Below are 23445 nucleotides of genomic sequence, written 5' to 3' on the forward strand. Positions count from 1 at the left end.
TTGAGACAGTCTCGCTCTGTGGCCCAGGCTGGAGTGCAATACTGTGATCTCAGCTCACTGCAACGTTTGCCTCCCAGGCTCAAGCAATTCTGGTGCCTCAGCCCCCTGAATAGCTGGAACTACAGGCCTGCCACCACACCCAGCTAATTTTAGCATTTTTAACAGAGACGGAGTTTCATCATGTTGACCAGGCTTGTCTCAAATTCCTAACCTCAGGTGATCCACCCGCCTAAGCCTCCAAAAGTGCTGAGATTACAGCTGTGAGCCACTGTGCCCAGCCCTCATTGTCTTAAAACAACATACATTTATACTAAGTCTAGTATGATTTCAGAAAATTCCGCAAGACACTAGAGTCAACATAGTCACTTGTGATTCAACATGTTCCCGTAGCTGAATCTTTGAGCTGGAACATGCAGCTTCTTTTATTTTATTTATTTATTTATTTATTTATTTATTTATTTAATTTATTTATTTTGAGACGGAGTCTGGCTCTGTGGCCCAGGCTGGAGTGCAATGACGCGATCTCGTCTCACTGCAAGCTCCGCCTCTCGAGTTCCCGCCATTCTCCTGCCTCCGCCTCCCGAGCTGCTGGGACCACAGGCGCCGCCACCACGCCCGGCTCATTTTTTGTATTTTTAATAGAGACGGGGTTTCACCGTGTTAGCCAGGATGGTCTCGATCTCCTGACCTCATGATTCGCCCGCCTCGGCCTCCCAAAGTGCTGAGATTACAGGCGTGAGTCACCGCGCCCGGCGATGCATCTTCTTTTGTGTAGAGAGCAAGTACAGAGAACACTGGATTTTCATTTATAAGCCATTAAATGCCATGGATTGAAATAGCACATGACATTTCTACCCACAAACCCTTGACCAGAAAGTCATATGGCCCAAATTAACTACAAGGCGGGTAGAGAAGTACCATCATCATGTCCTGGGAGGAATCTAAAAGCTGGATGAGATTTAACACTGAAAGTCATTTTGTAGCCAGTTGTGAGCTATGGCAACCCCTTTGGGTCATATATATTTTAAAATGTAATGACATGACCTAATTATTTTTTAAAGTATTGTATCAGTTCATATTTACACCAGAGGCATGTGTTACTGTTAACTCAGTTTCACCAGTCCTGTTGGCATTTAAGCTTTCTGCTAGTCAGATCCATGTAATATGGTAATATGTCTGTAAGGCATCCTCATTTCCTCTTCTACGAATTTCCTATCCATGTCTTCCACAAATTTTCCAGTGGCATTTCATTTGTTTATGTTGGTATCAGGAACACTCTATACATTCTAACTGCTAATGCTTTTTCTGTTGTGTATGTTTAAATGACTTCTATCATTTGGTGTCTTTGCTTTTAATTTTGTTTTAAATCCTATGACTTGTATAGAAATGTTAACTATTCTCTAGGGATATTTATGAAAAATCTCCTGGCTGGGTGCAGCGGCTCATGTCTGTAATCCCAGCGTTTTGTGGGGCCAAGGTGAGAGGACTGCTTAAGTCCAGGAGCTTGAGACCATCCTGGGTATCACAATGAGACCCTGTCTCTATAAAAAAGATAGAAAAAAATAAAAAAAAAAATATGTGCTGGGCATGGTGGTGCATGCCTGCAGGCCCAGCTACTGAGTGGGGAGTGGGGAGGTTGGGTCGGGGGAGCATCTAGGGGTAGGGACAGAGTAGAAGCTGAGGTGGAAGAATCGGTTGAGTCTGGCGTGTGGACGCTTCAGTGATCCATGATCTTGCCACTGCACTCCAGCCTGGGCAACACAGCAAGATTGACTCAAAAAGAAAAGAATATCCTTCTTAAAGTGTAAGTTGTCCTGTTACTGACTGATCTGGACACTCTGTTACCACCCATTCCCAAGGCTTTTGTCAGTCTTAATTGTCTTAACCAGAAACTTTATCAATAATTTCCACCTTCTCAGACAGTGGAAGTTTAGTAACATTTTAAATGTATTTGAAGAGTTCTTTCATATTTGAAGAGTTAAATAACCCAAGAAAATACCTTGTTAAACAGGACTATACATATATGCCTCTGTTCTGATACCTGGAGAAGTTAGATGCTGGAATGATTTTATATTGTATAGTTCTTCCCACATCAACTGCAAAACTTAAAGTGTAAGAATAAAGACAGAATTTTAGGAAAAAAAAACATTCAGTGAAATTGAAGTAAAGTAGATAGAGAAAGTCATTTGGAAAAGCTGAGATACTCCTAAAATACCACTTATTTCAATAAATAATTTAGGTTTAAAATTTATAAAATTAAAACAAAATTTTAAAAAAGTTTTAAAATGTATAGTCTAAGAAAGTACATTAGAAAAATTCAAGATATATTGCTCTCTATAATCAAAGTGATGACGTATTTCAAAATAAAGTTTAAAAATAATCAAGTGTCGATACTTTACAAGAATACTGAGAGGAGAAAATGTTTGAATCATATTGTTTGCCTAACTGGAATTTAATATTTTCTTTGAAGCACAATCCTTAAAAAATATCATCTTATATTGTAACGTTCAGTGATAAAAACAATTAATTATGATTATATACACAAACACATATTCAGTTATGCATTATTTCATTCAAGGTCTCAATTAAATCAAGTAATATGGCCCTGAATCAATTAAATATTATTCTTACAGTTTTAATTATTGCAATGTTTATTCTCAAAGAGCAGATAGTCTCTAACACACTGTTTATGAATTCTAGAGTTGTAAGAGGATATTTCACCACTGTTATTTTTTAGAATATCTTCTTTTCCTTAGTATGCTGAATTAAGTGGTATCTGTGATGACTTCTGAATTTAGGACACTTTTTGCTAATTTACAAACTGAAAATGAATTCTTTTCTTTATTCTATAAAATAGAAACTTTAATTGCACTGTAAGAGCTGAGATTTATCATCACATTTAATTGAGTCATCAGATAATTATTATGTATGGTTTGTTATTTTTATTGTTTGAAGCGATTTCTGACAAGATGTCGGAGATATGTATGGAAGTACTCTATAATTGAAGTCTCTATTGTTTCCATTAAAAGCAAGACTTCAGTTTCAACGTTCAGTACATGTTCAGGCTTCACTGGAGTTTAATAAACTGTGCTTAAACCCAGAATAAAGAAAAATAAAACTTTAGAAAGCTGTCAATTTCGCTCTTTTTCTTTAGTTTCTTATTTTTCCTCATTCTTCATCCTGTCTTACTTCTCAGACTTAATGTATTTAAGTATACTTCAATAGAAATCACATATAACATTGAAAAGAAATGATAAGAATAAAATGCCAGTCTGTTAATTAATTATTTTAATCAATACAGATAAATTGATTAATTAGAACCAGTAAAAATGTCAAATGGCAAGAATAATTTTTCTGGTTAAACTTTATTATTAAAGTAGTCTATGGCAAGCATCTACATCATCGAAATATAGTTCTTATTAACCACTAATAAGTCTAATATTAGCATATTTTGGCATTTCAAAGTTCTACATTCCACTGACAATATTAAAACAAAATGCAAAATAATATTTTATTTTTTCATTAGAATATAGAATTCAGAAATTTTCTAGCAAAAAAAATTAAGAAACTACTGATTTGAATGCTGTTGATAGAAATATGTAAAGTTGCTTTATTTAGATACTTCAGGAATGAAATATTTAATATTTAGTGACAAGATGATAATTTGTGAAATAATGCCTTATCTATTTAAGAACCACCATTCAAACAGATTGATGACTGAAGTGTACAAAAAGAACTGTAGGCCGGTCGCGATGGCTCAGGCCTGTAATCCCAGCACTTTGGGAGGCGCAAGCAGGAGGATCGCGAGGTCAGGAGATTGAGACCATCCTGGCTAACACGGTGAAACCCCGTCTCTACAAAAAAAGAAATTAAAAATCAGCTGGGCGTGGTGGCGGCGCCTGTAGTCCCAGCTACTTGGGAGGCTGAGGCAGGAGAATGGCGTGAACCCGGGAAGCGGAGCTTGCAGTGAGCCGAGATCACCCCACTGGGAGAGAGAGCGAGACCAGAAAAATAAAAAAAATAAAAAAACCAGAAAACTATATCAAAGAACATCTTTAAATGACAGGATGGTCAAAAAAAGTCACATACTTTTTCCAATTTCAAAGTTAGGCTGTATTTGTGAAAGTGTGTCTTAAAAAGCACCTAAAAACCAGTTGTCTAAAATTGACCAGGTTAATGATAAGTATAAATAATCTTCATTTTTGAAGTTTTATTAGAAATTAACAATTAATTACAATATCTTAATATTTGCAATGAATTACTTGTGAGATTTTACACACATTTTCTCTTTTACTATACGGATCTTAATCACACATTGTACTTAAAAATTGAAAGCTTAACTACATATTCATTCATGATGGTCATTTAAAAAATGGATTTGACACTGAATACGCCTATTTGAAATGGGTTTGACACAGAATAAGCCTATTTGAATGTTTTCTATGATCTTCTCTGTAAAAGAGTAAATGCAATTTTCATCAATACTATTTGCAGTTTTAGATAAAGTTAACGATAATGTCCTTTTTTAATCAAAAATAACTAGACATTTAAACTGTCATTCTCACTTCAACAATAAGCCATTTCCTTTCTCTCTCTGTTGTGTCTTTTTCTAAACTTAGTAAATTAATGACTGCTTTACATAGGAATGATTTGTAATTAAATTAAATTCTCAACAAAAAGTGTGTAAAATGCATTTAATCCGAAACAATAAACAAGTATATGATTAATTGCTTGCAATATGCCTGGCTTTAATGTGTAAAAATGAAGACGATACAGCAGCTCAATGCCTTCAAAACAATTCAATATCCACCTGGTATAGGAGCTCATTATTTACTGAATACTTAGCCAATCTTTCTGAAAGACTTTGCAAGATCTCTTATAGAAATAACACAATAGTCTTTTTTCTAGTCAAGTTTATAATATTTCGTCATTATGTTTAGCATAATTAGACAGAAGACATCCACAAAATATTAAACATTCTAATATATGTGAAGGTGACCATCGAGTAATTCAAAGATGCAACTAGCAATTAGGAAACCCCATTAGCAACCTTTATTGTCCTGGGAGGTATTGGACACAAAATAAAAACAAACTCACTTAATTCCTGTTCATGAATATACATCTGAAAGCAGATTTTGTTCTTAAACTTAGTGTAAAAATGAATCCTTCGAAAGTTCTAAAATGTACCTTCTTTAGAAGAAACATGCACATTTTCAAATAATATCTATTTGCATATGGACATTCTGTCAGATTATTTTTCACTAAATGACAACAGCCTCATCTCACATTTCGAGAAGACTGTAAATGGAGTAGAAAAAAAATGCTGTTCTTACGTATCCTCAACTCTCTCTGTTCTATGGTTTTTTTCAGATAAAGCAACTGCACAGCTTTCAGACAGGATATTCATTTACTACATGGCAGTAAAAGCATGATTGTGTGTACACAGAAACTTCAGTTTGCTTGCCTAATCTTTGTTTCACAGCATTGCTTTGTCTTTTACAATTTGTCAATAGAAATCTGGTTGTAGGTGGTATTCATATAAGCCAAAATATTGTCAGATCACATAAGCAAAAGAAAAGATTTGAGGAAAAAATTCTAATTTTACAGAGTACTGGGTACATTTATATATTCATATTAAGTCATTGGTGGTTTTTGAAGATATCTACCACTGCAAGGTTTCTATAAGTTGATATTGATAAATTTTTTAATTGGAAATAATTTTACTTTGTATAAGACATGTTTGTAGATATGATTTACAGCCTTTGTAGCTTAACAGTACAATGACAAACTGTTGACTCTTCGTGACATCATCACTTTATTTCTGATGTTATTGAATTTTAAATTATATAAAACAAATATATCCTTTAATATCGAACAAAATATCATCAAAAATGCATCATGTTTAAAACGTTGTGTAATCCCAAAATGTAGATTCATCTTGCGTTTAAAACAAGAGATGAACGAAAATTTGTTATATAATTCATAAAATCACTACTTTTACTATTATCACGCTTTTACCTGTAACATTTTAAAACTTAAAACATTTTAATCCTCAGATACCACTAAAAATTAAAGAAAAATCATTGATATATTTGGATATTTGAAAACATAAAATACCATTTGCTAAATAACCAGATGCTGATTTTGTTTACTACTTACACAAATAGGTTTTGTTATTGCCTCAAGTTTGAATTCGAAATGTTTATAAGGCTCATGTCAAATATAAAACTCTGTAATACTATTCCTATGGACTGTCTGAGAAATGTACAACCTACTGTAGTATAAAAAGACAATTGGAATTACTATCTATAATGTATTTTTCTTAAAAAATGCTACCACTTTGTTATGTATCAGAAAACAGTAACAAACATAAACAAATAATCTAAAATGAAAGACATTATGTGTTTGGAAGTACATCATATCCTAAGACTTGCTGAGGAAGTAAGGTCTCTGAATTTCCTAAGTACATTTCTGTGTCCCCAGAGAAGATTGCCCAACTCCACCATCGATGACACCAATTGTACAGTGTTCAAAGCTGGTTTTATAGATATTATCTTTTCTCCTAAAATATGTCTTACACAAGTTATAAGTTTCATGTGGGATTTACACTTTGCAGTAAGAATTTTTAAGGCATGACTATCAAGTTACTGGATAGATCATGCCTAATAAAATGACAAACAATCCTGCTAAAAATGAGAAAAAAATAGACAATTAACCGCCGTGACCTTGTTATACATCAGAGAGCATATAGTCCAAGTTGCTGCTCACGGCCTCCTTATAATGGAGAAGAAATGTTCTGAAGACATGAACTCTGGGTGGGACATAGGCAAGGCAGAAAGAATCTGTGTACTGGATGCTGAACCAGTGGCAAGCAAAATGCCCAATCACTCTGGAATATGTAATATGATCTGATAAATCTCCTTCATTGTACAAGTCAGTTGGAGTTCAGGGTTTTGTTTTGTTTTGTTTTGTTTTTTAATCCAAAACCACCTTTATCTTCTTACCTTCTTAGAAATTTGCCCTTCTATGTGCTTGCCCTATGGAAACATCAGTACAAGTGTACAAAGCATGATATAAAAATATATTAATTACAGAAATATTTGTATGAGGAAATGTTAAAAACCATTCTCATTTTATAGTGTAATGTGCTAGTACTATGAAGTGTTACATATCAGGTAAAAATGATAACATATATCTAAACTGCTAATAGTGTAAATTAGTGTAATTAGTAAAATTTACTAACACTGCAAATTTTAGAAAATGATGCAGAAAGTGTTTAGAAAATAATTCCTTTTGTGTCAATTTAAAAAAATGTGGCATAAGTACATATATATATTATATATATATATGACTTGAAAGATTTGTAGCTACACTCTTAACAGTGCTAAACTCTAGAGCAAACAATTGGTTGTAGAATACAGTAAGAGATGTGAAACACATTTTATTTTAAAATACACTAATCAATTTTTAGACTGTCCTTTATTTTTAAGTAGTCATGTATCTATGGGCTTTATGTGTACCTGGAACAAAATTAAGTGAGTATCAAATCTTAGTAATTCATTGAAAGATAGTGTTATGTGTTGTCACAAAATTTTATTGACAATAGGCTCTGGATTCTAAAATTGTTTAATCCTGTAATTCCCAGCAGCCAGATACTAGTAAAAGTTGAGGCATAATGAAAGTTTTCTTATCATGAGTTTGAAAGGTAATTTGCAGGACTGTTGTCACAGAGAAGAAATAGTATAGGGGCTAGAAATAACTAGTAAGTGATAGTAGAGTAGATCTTATAAATACTATTATTTACAGAATAGATTTCAATCCCCAAATCTACATTTAGGAGCATTTCATCCTGGTAAACAAGAGATTCTAAATAGTTATTAAGTATCCTATTTGCTCTTTGTAAATGAAAATATTTGTTTATAGCATACATATTCATGCATAAAAAATATATATTCGATATCTCCCTACTTTGTGTCAGACCATGTGGTAGGTTTACAAATAATTTACAGCATTATATGAATAGATTTACTATCAATATAAAATTGTATTTTATACACAACATGAAAAGATAAAAAATTAGATATATCCTTTTAGATTAAGACATATCTAATCTTGTGTATATGTTAGAATTATTTCACTAGTAATATATGTGAGTTAAAGGATGCCATGTCAGTTACAAGTAAAATACATAAGGAAATAGACATAATTGAGCTATATATCAATTTAAATTTAAAGAACATCAAGTATAACTATACTATTTTGTTTTGAGTCATTACTAGTTACTGATGTTATTTTCTTAAATTTTGTGATTTTTAGATAATTTATATATATGATTACATACATTATCATAAATATGTACATCAGAGCACACACACATTTATACATATAAATATATTTGTATACATTTATATATATATATATACACATCTTCAAAGTTCATTCACATGTCTAATTCGTGTGACTGTTTAAATTCCATACCATATTCTGATTATATTTTTAGAAATTTCTTAAGTATTTTGTAAGCATAGATACTGATTAGTACACCTATGCTAATAATAGTAATTTAGTAATTGTCATTTTTAAAGTCAACAAGAAATTTCCATGCTACATGATTATATACTTGAGAGTAAGTACATGCTTCCATTACCAACATTATAGTTATTTCTATACTTCAAAAACTGTAATTAGAAAATCTGGATATTCCATTCCAGGGAATGCCAAGAAAAAGCATTAAAAATTAACATAAATCTAACCACAGCATTTATCTGAACAATAAATCCCTAATATACAATCCTAACAATTCGAATACAATGAGTAAAAAATATTGCATTACTAAAAATATAGGGTAAATAACTAAATCATATAAGCATGAGTACAAAACATAATTTTACACTAAAATTAACATTTGGCTTTATTTTCCTCATACAAGGTAACAAATTATATTCAGAATAGACATTTCAAATCTTATTAAACTAAAATTCTATTTGTTATAACAAACCAATAAAAATTATATATATATATATTTTTATTTTGTTAAGTTTTACCTTAAAAATTTTTGCTTAAAAAGCTTGCACTATTAAAATGATATATGTTTCTAAATTATGGAAGTTCAGTGTACCACAAAGTAGACTGAATTCAATTGGAACTGAATGGTTCATAAACCTGACTCGTCTCAACTCAAGCTCAAGTGTAACCACATTGGGAAATTGTACTGGATGAATGAATACAGTAAAGTTCACAGGGTTAGCCTGATAGAAATGAATTGTCTTCCACAAAGGCCAACAATTTTCCCAGTGGTTGCTGATAAACCTTCTGAAAAAAAAATAAATTTTCAAATCCATGCCTGTTACAGTTCTCCTCAAATAGTAAGACACACTAGTTACAAAGGTAAATTTAAAATATTTGATTATTGGTGATAACATTGTGATAATCTTATTATAATATCTTACTTTTTATCACACTTTTATATCGATATATATTCATATCCATATATGTTCTGTTTATCTTTTCTACTAATCTGTAAATCATCTCAGAAGACTCTTCACATTGAAGCATAATTACTGAAAAAAAAAAGAACACAGAGAATTTTAGCTTAATTTATCATGGTGAACAGATAAATAGTGCTAAAAGAAATATACTGGGAAGGCATTGAATAGTCATAGATTATTAAAGTGTATATATGTAGATAAAATTTTTTAGAAAGTATATAAAAAAATACCTTAGGTTATGCTTAACTCTGAAACAAATAGACAAACAGCAGTTCCGTCTATGGAAACAATTCATTCTACTAAATGATTTAATTTAATTAAAATGTAGGGTTATGGGTTACTGGGCAAATTTTAAAACAGTCTTCCAACAAAACTTTACTGAAAACAACAGAGAAATATGAAAACAGAGAGAGAAATGCATCCCTAGGAGAAACAAGGGAAAGTCATCTGCCACCTAAGAGACAGTTTGAGATCTGTTGCTAGATATAATTTAAAAGGTAGACAGAAATTCTTCTTCTAGAGAAAACAATTGATATATCCATGAAGCAAGCAGTAAAACCACGAGTTCTAGAATGAGGAGTGACTCTGAAATTTAACATTCCACTTGACAGCCCATCCACAAGCCTATTCAAAATATTCAGAGATGACTGGTGCGGCCAATCTATCCATATAGAATAGAGGACATAGGCATGGGCAAAGACTTCATGTCTAAAACACCAAAAGCAACGACAACAAAAGCCAAAATTGACAAATGGGATCTAATTAAACTAAAGAGCTTCTGCACAGCAAAAGAAACTACCATCAGAGTGAACAGGCAACCTATAGAATGGGAGCAAATTTTTGCAATCTACTTATCTGACAAAGGACTAATATCCAGAACCTACAAAGAACTCAATTAAATTTACAAGAAAAAAACAAACAACCCTGTCAAAAAGTGGGCAAAGGATATGAACAGACACTTCTCAAAAGAAGACATTTATGCAGCCAACAGACACATGAAAAAATATGCATCATCACTAGCCATCAGAGAAATGCAAATCAAAACCACAATGAGATACCATCTCACACCAGTTAGAATGGCGAACATTAAAACGTCAGGAAACAACAGGTGCTGCAGAGGATGTGGAGAAATAGGAACACTTTTACACTGTTGGTGGGACTGTAAACTAGTTCAACCATTGTGGAAAACAGTGTAGTGATTCCTCAAGGATCTAGAACTAGAAATACCATTTGACCCAGCCATCCCATTACTGGGCATATACTCAAAGGATTATAAATCATGCTGCTATAAAGACACATGAACACGTATGTTTATTATGGCACTATTCACAAGAGCAAAGACTTGGAACCAACCCAAATGTCCATCAATGGTAGACCGGATTAAGAAAATGTGGCACATACACACCATGGAATACTATGCAGCCATAAGAAGGATAAGTTCATGTCCTTTATAGGGACATGGATGAAGCTAGAAACTATCATTCTAAGTAAACTATCACAAGGACAGAAAACCAAACACTGCATGTTCTCACTCATAGATGGGAAGTGAACAATGAGAACACATGGGTACAGGGTGGGGAACATCACACACCGGGGCATGGCGGGGGTGGGGGGATGGGGGAAGGATAGCATTAGGAGATATACCTAATGTAAACGACGAGTTAATAGGTGCAGCACACCAACATGGCATATGTATACATATGTAACAAACTTGCACATTGTCCACATGTACCCTAGAACTTAAAGTAAAATTTAAAAAAAAGAAAAGAAAAAAAAAAAAAAAGAAGGCACAAATAATTAAAAGCAGAAATAAAAAAGTGGGGCCACTACTACTGATCATAAAGAAGTAAAATACATTATAACAGAGTGCTAGGAGCTATTGTACACTAACAAATTAGATGACCAAAAGGAATGTACAAACTCCTTGAAATACACAATTCACCTAAACCAACTCAAGGATTAGATAGATCAAATTAGCATTCAAAAACCTTACAACAAATAAAAGTCCAGAACCAGGTGACTTCATTGGTGAATTCTGCCAGATATTTAAAGACAAATTAACACCAATATCTCTCAAACTCTTCAGAAAAAAAAAAAAAAAAGAAGAGAAGGAAATGTTTCCTAACTCATTCTGTGAGGAAAGACATCACAAGAAACTTATAGATCAGCATTCCTTATAAGTGTAGTACAAAAATCCTCAACAAAATACCAGCAAGCTGAATGTAAGCACATATAAAAGGCTTTTATACCATAACCAGGTGGAGTTTATTTCAGGAATGCAAGGATGGTTCAACATAAGAAAATCCAGCCATGCAATGCACTACATTAATAGAACAATTTCAAAAAATGGACAATCACCAAAGTTAACCCAGAAGAGCATTTGTCAACATTCAAAACACATTCCCAATAAAAAAACACTCAGAAAACTAAAAATGGAAGGGAAATTCCTCAACGTAAATAAGCCCATAACTAACATCATAATCAAAGATGAAATCCCCTAAATTGTTATTAAAATGACATTATGACAGTAAAGTCATTATAATTGTATTAGTTTGCCATGGATGCCATAATGGAGTACAACCATCTAGGTTGCTTAAGTAACAGAAATGTATTACCTTACATATCTGGCAATAGAATATCAATATTGTGGTGTCAGCAGATTTGATTCCTTTTGAGAGGTGTGAAAGATAATCTGTTTCATGCTTCTAGCCTAGCTAATGGTAGTTTTATGGCAATCTTTGTTATTCCATGGCTTGCTGAAGCATCATTTCCAACTCTGCCTTCATCCTTGTATAGCATTCTACTTGTGTGCATGTCTGTGTTCAGATTTTCCTTCTTATAAGGACACCAGTTATATAGAATTAGGAATCTTTTTGATTCCACTGTGATTCCAAATTAATTAATTACATAAGTAATAATCCTGTGTTTAAGTAAGTTCACATTTGGAGGCACTGAAGTTAGGACTTCAACATATAGATTTTGAGGGGACACAATGTGTCCTATAAGAGTTTTCCCACTCTCTCCCAACAAATCCATGCCATTCTCTTTATGCAAAATATATTAACCTATGTCAATATCAGTAAAGTCTATCATGCCAGCATCAACTGTAAGTCCAAAATCTGAATATCATCAACCCAATAAAAGGCTCAAATCCCATCATGTTAATTACCCAAATATTTCATAAATTAGACTTGGAGTATGATTCACCCTAGGAGTGGAGTATTCACCCAAATTCATCCAAATGCTCCACCTCAAAACTTGTAAAACCAAAATTAAATGGTGCAACAAGTATAGAACATGCATTCCTATTCCAAAAGGGAGAAATCAGAAGAAAAAAAATCTCACATCCCAAAGAAGTCCAGAACCTATTAGGGTAAATTTTATTACATTTTAAATCTTTTGAAAAAAATACTTTTAGATTGGATTTTATATCCTCTGAATTCACCTGAGTGGTGGACACACACATACATACATACACACACACACACACACACACACACACGTGCCACAGGGCTACAGGCATAGTAGCCCCACATGAGTCCTTGGTCATAGCCCTTCCTTCTGGAACTGAGCTGGGGAATTCACCATCTGGACCAAGGAGGCAGCTACACCCTTGTTGTGGTTCTTCCCTTTTTGTGAAAGATAACCCATATTTGCAACCAAAAAGCTCTATGGGCCCAGTTCTTGGCTGTAGAATTACAAAAATCTAACAGATTTATTTCATGTATTTCTGCCTCTATCCCCTGCAGTCCAAGATGGCAAACTTTCTGCTAAAATGGTTGATCAGATCTATAATTCAAGTGTTTAATCCCCTGTCCAGCAACACACTTCGTCCTGTTTCAGGAAGAAACTATCAGGATAGGTTGAGAATCTTTCAAATCAAGTGCTGTTTTCTTTCTGCTGAGCACAATCTTTTTGAGTTTATCTCCCTCCTCTCACATTTTATTGAAGGTAGCAAAAAAAAAAAAAAAATGCTACTCAAATACTTTGCTTATAAAACATCTTCTCTAAATATCAGGTTCATCACTTACAAGCTCCACTTTCCACTCAACAGAACACAATTCTGCCAAGTCCTCTACCACTTCATGACAAATATCACTGTTAGTTAGCTAGTGCTGCCTGAACAAACTACCACAAATTAAGTGGTTCAGGGGGAAACTTATAGTCTCAAATTTCGAGATTAAAGTCCAACATAAGAATATTGACAGTGCTGATTTTTCCCTTTGTTTTAAAATTTTATTTTGGATTCAGAGGGTACATGTGCCGGTTTGTTACATGGATACATTGCATGATATTAAAGATCGGGATACAGACAATCCTGTCACCCAGGTAGTGAGCAGAGTGCCCAATAGGCAGTTTGTCAGCCTATGTTCCTGTCCCTTCTTCCCTCCGCTGGTAGTCCCCAGTGTCTATTGCTTCTGTCATTAGGTTCATTTGTACTAAATTCTTAGCTCCTACTTATAAATGAGAACATGTGGTATTTTGTTTCCTGTTCTTAGAATAATTTGCTTAGGATAATGGCCTCCAGCTGCAAAGGACACGATTTTGTTCTTTTTATGACTGAGTAGTATTCCACACTTTACATGTACTGCATTTTCTTTATCCAGTCCTCCATTGATGGGTACCTAGGTTGATTCCATGCCTTTGCTATTATGAATAGTGCTGCAATGAACATATGAATGTACGTGACTTTTTGGTCTAATAATCTTTAATCTTTACTTTGTTTTATTTTATTTTATTTTACTTTATTTTATTTTATTTTTTTGAGACAGAGTCTCACTTTGTCGCTCAGGTTGGAGTGCAGTGGCACTATCTCAGCTCACTACAAGCTCTGCCTCCCGGGTTCACATAATTCTCCTGCCTCAGTCTCCCCAGTAGCTGGGACTACAGGCGTCCACCACCACGTCCGGCTAATTTTTTGTATTTTTAGTACAGACGGGATTTCACCGTGTTAGCCAGGATGGTCTCCATCTCCTGACCTCGTGATCCGCCCCCTCGGCCTCCCAAAGTGCTGGGATTACACGCGTGAGCCACCGCGCCCGGTCTTGGTATAATAATCTTATTTCCTTTGCACATATACCCAGTAATGGGATGACTGGGTCGAATAGTAGTATTGTTTTAAGTTCTGTTTTCTCCATTTTGTAGCTCTGTTTTAACTTTTAGAGAAATCTACAAACTGCTTGCCACAGTGGCTGAACTGATTTGCATTTCCACGAACAGTATATAAGCATTCCCTTTTCTCTGTAGTCTCTCCAGTATCTATTGCTTTTTGACTTTTTAATAATTGCCATTATGACAGCATAAGATGGCATCTCACTGTGGTTTAATTTGCATTCTCTAATGATTAGTGATGATGAGTATTACTGTGTATGTTTGTTGGCCACTTGTATGTCAGAAGTGTCTTCTGCCCATTTTAAAATTAGGTTGTTTGATTTTTGCTTATTGATTTATTTAAGTGCTTTGTAGATTCTGGATGTTAGATCTTTGTCAGATGGATACTTTGTGAATATTTTCTCCCATTCTGTAAGTTGTCTATTTACTCTGTTGACTATATAAATATATATATATATATATATTTGCCATGCAGAATTTCTTTAGTTGAATTAGGTCCCAGTTGTCAATTTTTGGTTTTGTTGCAATTGCATTGGGGGACATAGCAATAAATTCTTTTGTAAGGCCAATATCAAGAAGAATATTTCCTAGGTTTTTTCTAGGATTTTTACAGTTTGAAGTCTTACATTTAAATCTTTAGTCCACCTTGAGATAATTTTTGAACAGAGTGAAAAATACGGGTCCAGTTTCATTCTTTTGTATCTAACGAGCAAAGTTACCCTAGCACCTTATATTGAATAAAATTATCCCGTATTCATTTTTGTCAACTATGTCAAATATCAGGTGTTTGTAGACTTACAGCTTTATTTCCAGGTTCTCTATTCTGTTTATTCGGTCTATGTGCCCATTTTTGTACCAGTATCTTGCTGTTTCGGTTACTGTAGCCTTATAATATAGTCTGATGTTGGGTAACATGATGCATCCAGCTTTGTTCATTTTGCCTAGGAGTGTTTTGCCTATTCAGTCTCATTTATGATTCAATAATATTTAAAATAGCTTTTTTTTCCTATTTCTGTGAAAAATGATGCTGGTATTTTCAGAGGAATACCATATAATCTGTAAATTGCTTTGGACAGTATGGTTATTTGAACAATATTTACTTTTCCAACCCACAAGCCTGGAATACTTTTTTTATTTATTTATGCCATCTCTGATACATCTCAGCAGTGTTTTCTCGTTCTTTCTTTAGAGATGTTTCGCCTTCTTATATGCATCCCTAGGCATTTCATCTTTTTTTTTCTTTTTGGCTGTTGTAAATGGAATTGTGTTCTTGATTTGACTGCCAGCAATAATGTTATCTACGTATAGAAATGCTACTGATGTTTGTACATTGATTGTTAACCTGAGATTTTACTGAAGTAATCTGTCAGTTCTAGGGACATTTTGGTAGAGTCTACACGGTTGTTTCTTCTAAGGGCTGTGAGAAAATAATCTAGGCATCTCATTTCGGCTCAAAGATGACTATTTTCCCCCTGTATCTCTTCCACAGTCCTCCATTAATTTATATCTGTGTCCAAATTTCCTGTTCTTTCAGGGCCACTAGTCAGATTGAGGCCAATCCCAATGATCACACTTTAATTGATTACCTGTATAAAGGCTTATCTCCCAATAAAGCCACATTCTGAGGTACTGGGGATTGCAATTTAAACATACAAATGTTAGGGAACACAGCTCAATTTACAACATCAATAAAAAATAGAGACAGTAGTCACCGCAATTTTTATTTCTACTAATTTGACTCAACACTACGTAGTAAATATAAAGTGTGCCATGAAGCCAGACTGCCTTTGCATATCCCTGTCCCACTATGGCTTGAGATGTGACGTTTGGCAAGTAATTTTGTGCTCTAGGAACTGTTCAACATAACAGATAAATAGTTTCTTTAACTGTTTTGTTATGTACTAAATGAAGTAATATTATGAAATCTGTCAAGAAATGCTTGACACGTAGTTAATGACATATATTAGCTTTTCATCATAAGGAGTTAGATAAAGAAATTATTACATATTTCTTTAAAAAAACAATGCATATCTACCAGGTTTGTCTTTCCCATGGTAGCTCCTCTTTACCGCTGTTGCCTCTTGTTAATTTCAACAGAAAAGCTGACTATAGCGCCATTCATTCACTACCAGAAAAAAAAAAAAAAAATGGGCAGACAATAATTTGGATCTTAAAAATTTGAGTCTTAAGACACATAAAATGATAATAGCTAGGTTCTTGGATAATTACAATGGTCATTGAAAATCTGCTGCTAAGAAACAGTGGTATTTTCTACTTCTTTTCTTCTTGAAGCAGGTCTTACAAAAATTTCCTTAGTTTGGAGACCTGCCATTTTTTAAAATAAAGATCCAAAAAAGACCTGTAAGTTTAGCAAGCAGAACCCATTTCAAGTCACATATTTAAGAATCTTTCATTCTTGACTAATTATAATTTGGTCCTTTAAGAAATTACTTTAAGAGTTTCAGTACTCTTAAAAATGTATTATGTTGCTATGGTCTGAGTATATCACTTAAAATTGTTGCTGAATTTCTCTGTCTGTAGAACTGTGAGAAATAAATTTCTTTTGTTTGTGAGTTACTCAGTTTGTAGTATTTTGTAATAGCAGCCCAAACAGACTAAAACATATATTGTGACAATGCAAATGGATAAAAACATATCAATGATGTTCCAAGTCTCTCTTGAATGTTATGATCCCAGAGGAAGTTTGACATAAGTTGTAATGCATGCTATTTAAGAACAATCTATGATTTGCAAAAAGCTGAATGACTGGGTTCAGGGCCAAAGTGGTAGAGGTGTGTGTGATGTACATTGCAACTGTTGCTAATAAACCACTTTCAAAATGTTAGCTTGGCATTACTGAAAACTCAGAGAATAATGTGAGAGACTGAAGTGGCCATATGGGACTCTTTGTCCAGTTATGTTTAAAGATACAAAAGGGGGTTTTATATTTAGCTAAGTTGGTAAACTCTATGAAAAAGAAATATGTATGTTGCAGTAGAATAAGGACATAGAGAATCATGAATGGAATTGTGGAAATCCCTGAATAGGTTTTGTTTAAATTTTTAGTGGTAAAAAATTCCAAATTTACTTCAATTTTATTTTTGAAAAACACCAGAAACACAAACCCATAAATTATTAATAGGTGGGTCAGTATTCTAGGCAAAAAACAAAAACAAAAACAAAAAAAAACCTAAATGCTTTCTATCTGAAGTGCAATTGACAATAAGACAATGACAAGATGGTTGATGAAAAACCTAAATAGTAGTTACAACCTCTTGATCAGTTAAAAATAAGTGCTGTATATCTCTATAAATTTCCATCATCTTGTCCATATGTCTGTTTATCTAATTATTTATTTTCTCTTCTTTGATCTAACTAACATAATGTGAAATGCATACCTGTATATGAAAGTTTTTAGTTAACCTTTGCACTTGCTTAAGAATTTGTAGAACATAGGAAAGTTATTGGGACAGAACTAAGTAACATAATGCAATTTTTCAGATATTCTAGTGTCCAGGTGTCTGACAGTATTCCCTCTGGATTTAAAAGTTAGAAATTTCTAGTCTCCACTGGGAAGGATTATTGCTTCTAATCATATAGCTGTATTTTCTTAAGTAGTTTGCATTAACAGGAATAAATGGGTGCATACACTGAGCAAATAAAGGGAAGGATATAGTTATTGATTAACTTTGGCTATCTGATATCCTTTCCCTTGGTGATTTGTGTGTGTGTGTGTGTGTGTGTTTGAGACGGAGTCTCGCTCTGTCGCCCGGACTGGAGTGAGTGGCGCGATCTCAGCTCACTGCAAGCTCCGCCTCCCGGGTTCCCGCCATTCTCCTGCCTCAGCCTGCCGAGGAGCTGGGACTACAGGCGCCCGACACCTTGCCCGGCTAGTTTTTTTGTATTTTTTTTAGTAGAGACGGGGTTTCACCGTGTTAGCCAGGATGGTCTCGATCTCCTGACCTCGTGATCCGCCCGTCTCGGCCTCCCAAAGTGCTGGGATTACAGGCGTGAGCCACCGTGCCCGGCAGGTGATTTGTGTTTTATTCAGTATGTAGCTCTGATGAAATTGCCAATAAAAGGATCAAGCTTAACTGACCACAAGAGGTAATATGGAATCCACACTATCACATTCCAGTTTTCTGAAAACTTAACCGTGAGTTGGGGTTTCAAGGACAGGAGATATCTGACATTGGGTTATCTGATGGCACAACACCAAAGAGACATTCTACACTGGTCTGAGCTGCAGTCAATGGACCTGAGGCCATTCTTGAAACCAGGTGGTATACCGGGTAATCATTTGATTTTTTTTTTTTTTTTTTTTTTTTGCTACTCAATGTCATTTTACTAAATCGTTTATTCATGTTTAATTATGTAAGCAAATATTTCTACTGCTTATAATTGAAGAATTCTTAGGCTATAAACCTAAAAAGAAAATAATTAAAAAAAATAAAATATTGACTTTCAGAAAATTAAAAAACATACAGATTTGCAATTATGTATTTATTTATCAATAAGAAAGAATGAGCCATACTCATAGTAAAAGCTCAGAATGGCTAATTTCTATAAATAAGCTATTAACTAAAAATACAGGCATATTTTATTATAATTCACAATGTTTTATTAATATATAATACTATATAACTGATTTCAAATTAAACTCAGAGTTCAAAAAGTGGCTAATGGTTAATAAGCCACGATATGCATTATCAATATGTTATAATAATGTCAAAATATTGGTATAGCCTTAATCAAATATGTAAAGATTGTCTCATGAAATCAAATTTCTCAAATAATGTTAGTGTAGAATGCTTAATAAGAACATTGAAGATGATTTACAACTTGAATAGTTTCAATTTTTTTAACAATCAGGTTTCTTGGCAAACATGGAAAGTGGAATGCATGAGTACGTAATATTGAGAATACATTTCAGAGATAGAAACCCATTCTGAAGCAAGGAGCACTTTGTTGATTACAGTAAAATTTATGTCAGATACAATGTTTGGAATGATGGCCATCATGACAATGTTGGAATTATTAAACATTTTTACAAGGTGCCTGGGACTCTGGTAAGTCATTGTATTAGTCTGTTTTCATGCTGCTGATAGAGACTTTCTTGAGACTGGGGCGAGGGGAAAAGAGGTTTAATTGGACTTACATTTCCACATGGCTGGAGAGCCTCAGAATCACAGCAGGAGGTGAAAGGCACTTCTTTCATGGCAGCAGCAAGAGAAAAATGAGGAAGAAAAAGCAGACACCCCCAATAAACCCATCAGATCTTGTGAGACTTACTCACTTTCACGAGAATAACATGGGAAAGATCAACACTCATGATTCAATTACCTCCCCCTGGGTGCCTCCCACAACACGTGGGAATTCTGGGGGATACAATTCAAGTTGAGATTTGGGTTGGGACACAGCAAAACAATACCAGCCATTTATGAGTTTACTCTTACTTAATTTTAATAAAACTCCTACTAGATGAGGATATATTTTTGGAGAATGTGTGTACAGAACAGAAAATCAGAAAGTATTTGCAAGACTTATTTTAACAGTACAGGGTAAAGATTTTCATTTTCATTCCCTAAAATTATGCTGCACACCTCGGAAATTGGTCTTAAGTTATACAGACAGAGCCATGAAGACTAACAATATTTATGGGCAAATAAACAAGTCTGAATTTTATAGTTTTGCTTTAGTCAGATCCTTAAAGTTAAACGTGATTTTTTTTTTTTTTTCTTTTTTCTTTTTTGAGGCGGAGTTTCACTCCTGTTGCCCAGGTTGGAGTGCAATGGTGCAATCTTGGTTCAACATAACCTCCGCCACCCGGTTTCAAGCAATTCTCCTGCCTTAGCCTCCTCAGTAGCTGGGATTACAGGCATGCACCACCACGCTTGACTAATTTTGTATTTTTAGTAGAGATGGGGTTTCTCCATGTTGGTCAGGTTGGTCTTGAACTCCCGACCTCAGGTGATCCGCCTGCCTCAGCCTCCCAAAGTGCTGGGATTACAGGCATGAACCACCATGCCAGGCCAAGATTAATGATTTTCACTTGACTCAGAAATGTAACACAGTAGGCAAGCCATTGAATTTTGCATAAATTAAAGCATATTTTTGCTCTTCTAAGCCATACCTGTGCATATAGTTAAGTTTTTCAGGTAATTACTTCCAGGTGCTTGCCTATAGGAATTCACTGCAATGCAATGAAATCAGAGTAATAAACTCATCAGCAAAAATTAACCCATCGGCATGTTACATAGACACGTATATTTAAATGACATCAGTATTATAATTTGTGGATTTTAGATGTTTATGTTCATGATGAAGACAGTCTCCTCCTAGGTAATTAAGAAGATCTACATACAACTAGGTATATTTGACTTTATCCTAAGCTCATTGGACTATTTCATATGCCCAATTTTTAAATGGGGCTTTTAGATTTTTACCATTAAACATACAGAAATCTTTATGATTTGATGGTCCCATCATTCTAGTTAAGTAAAATATAATGCAACTTCCTTTCTACTATATGTTCATTTTGGTTTCAGGCTCTGTGAAGAAAATTTAAATTGAATATTAAACATTAGTTTTGGTGAAAAGAACTGAAATATTTACTATTTTAGCATTTTATTTTTTTAAAATATTGTCTTAAATTGCTGCGTTTACTTTAAATAACATATAAGAATAATAAATTTCCGTCCATTTCAAGTTCTTACATATGGTACTTAGAGTTGTTGCATAATATTTTGATGATTTTAAGAGTTGACAGAGACTCTATATTGCTATTTATGTTAGAACAAATACAAGTATTTTATTTGAAGCAGCAAACATTTCATTGAGTACCTATTAATATTTATTAAATTCCTATGGCATAAGTATTGTTAGTTGCAGGGAACACCACTCATAAAAACATGTAAGGTCTATGTAAATAAGTACAGAAATATGAGTAAATGAGACTAAAATTATATACGTATATATATTTACATATATATAGCCATTTAAAAAATATACTTTTTGTCATATATTTTGGGCTTGTGTTTTATTTTTGCTCAAATCATTATGTTATTCTTATAAAACAGTACTATGAGCAACATTCAGGTAGAAAGTCAACTTTAGCAGGATTATTTATCTTCATTTTTTTTTCAGCTCCTCTATTTTCACTTACATGTGGTTAGGAGCATTACAAGATATAAGGAATGCTTAGTTGAACAAAATCCCTCTAGAAAACTTGAAAATTGCAAATACATCCTAGAAACACAAACGATTCTTAAATTTATTCTATGTCAAAAAAACTTTAAATTTAGATTTTAAAAATCTCAGAATAAAAGTAGAGTTTTTTAAATTTCAAAGACATGAGAAATTAGATGAAGTTGCATATTGAATTACAGTAGATTTGGAGGGAATACTTAGATTCTACCTGTTATAGCATTAATGTATTTTAAGAAAAGCATGTGTTTAAAAGTTACTTACCAATGCAACAGTGTTGGAAGGTGGAGGCTAATCAGTTTTTCGATTCGACTGTGAGGGCTCCACACTCATGCATGGATTGATTTCAGTTATAAAAGTGCTTGAGTCTATGAGTCCAACCCCTTTCTCTCACTCACTTGTTCTTTGCACTGACACCATCCGGTGAAAGCCACTCACCAGATGTGAGCCCATGATCTTGTACTTCCCAACATTCAGAACTGGGAGCCAAAGAAATTTCTGTTTATTTTTAAAGTCTGTGCTACTCTGTTAGAGCTGCATGAAACAGACTAAGACATCATCAGTGCATCACATATCAATGACCCTCATATGTAAATTTAGTGGATATTATTTTTTAAAAAAAAGTTCAGACCACTATAGAGACAGCGTCAATTAGGTATTATGAATAATTAGACAATCTGAGAGACCCATCGATTCATAACCAACCCTTACATAAGACAGCCTTTTTTAAGCATTATGGTATCACAAATATATGGAAATACTCTTGAAAAGATTCTCTGATAGAGAGTATTGGGAGTTGTTTTGCAGGAAGCTAACAACAACAACAAAAATCCAAAAGCAAATGGGACTGCAGTCCTGAGCACCTGGGAATGTGGTGGCCAAGAACTTGGATTTCTGCGTACTGTAATAGAAGAGGTAATACAAAAAACACAGAGGCATGGAATCAGGAAGCCAGTTTCAGAGAAGTAGGAAATTACAAGTGCAAGAAGACAGAGTAACAGCTTGATCTAAATTTGCAATTACAAGGGTTTGGTAGATGCTTTGAGCACAGATCTTTATAGCAACACTATAGTTAATAATATCAATTACTGGTACATCAGCAAATGATTGAGCTGGTCTAAAATTGCTAAAAACTAAAATGTGTGAGGAGCAGTTTACAATTTCCTAGCTTAGTAGGGATTTCCACTACTTGGCTACCAGTGGAAAAATGTTTGGAAAAAAAAGTCTTCCACAAGTTAGGCTCTTTGACAGTTATAGGTTAAAATAAACCATAATTTATCCGTTGCTAATCATGTAAAATAAAAGCAATCCAGAATTCAGCATAAAAATAGGTATTTGTTATGCTCACTGGAAAATACACCAACTGAGAAATCTGTGTTTCGTATTTTAGATTTACAGGTGCAATGGCCTGGTTCTACTTTAAGCATCAGTTCTAAGAATAAGTTGGGGCATTGTTCTGGGTGGCTTTTACTCTGGAATGAGGAGGCTACATAAGCAATGTTCTTATCACAGCAATGGTAAATACAAGAAGGCAAATAGAAACACACGCTTCAAAAAGAATTAGAATAGATACACTATCATGTCATCTGCAAACAACGGGGCAAAACTAGTCAAAGGCCAGGGTATCTACAAAAGTAAT

This window comes from Rhinopithecus roxellana, chromosome 1 (assembly GCF_007565055.1).
Source record: "Rhinopithecus roxellana isolate Shanxi Qingling chromosome 1, ASM756505v1, whole genome shotgun sequence".
NCBI lineage: Eukaryota > Metazoa > Chordata > Mammalia > Primates > Cercopithecidae > Rhinopithecus > Rhinopithecus roxellana.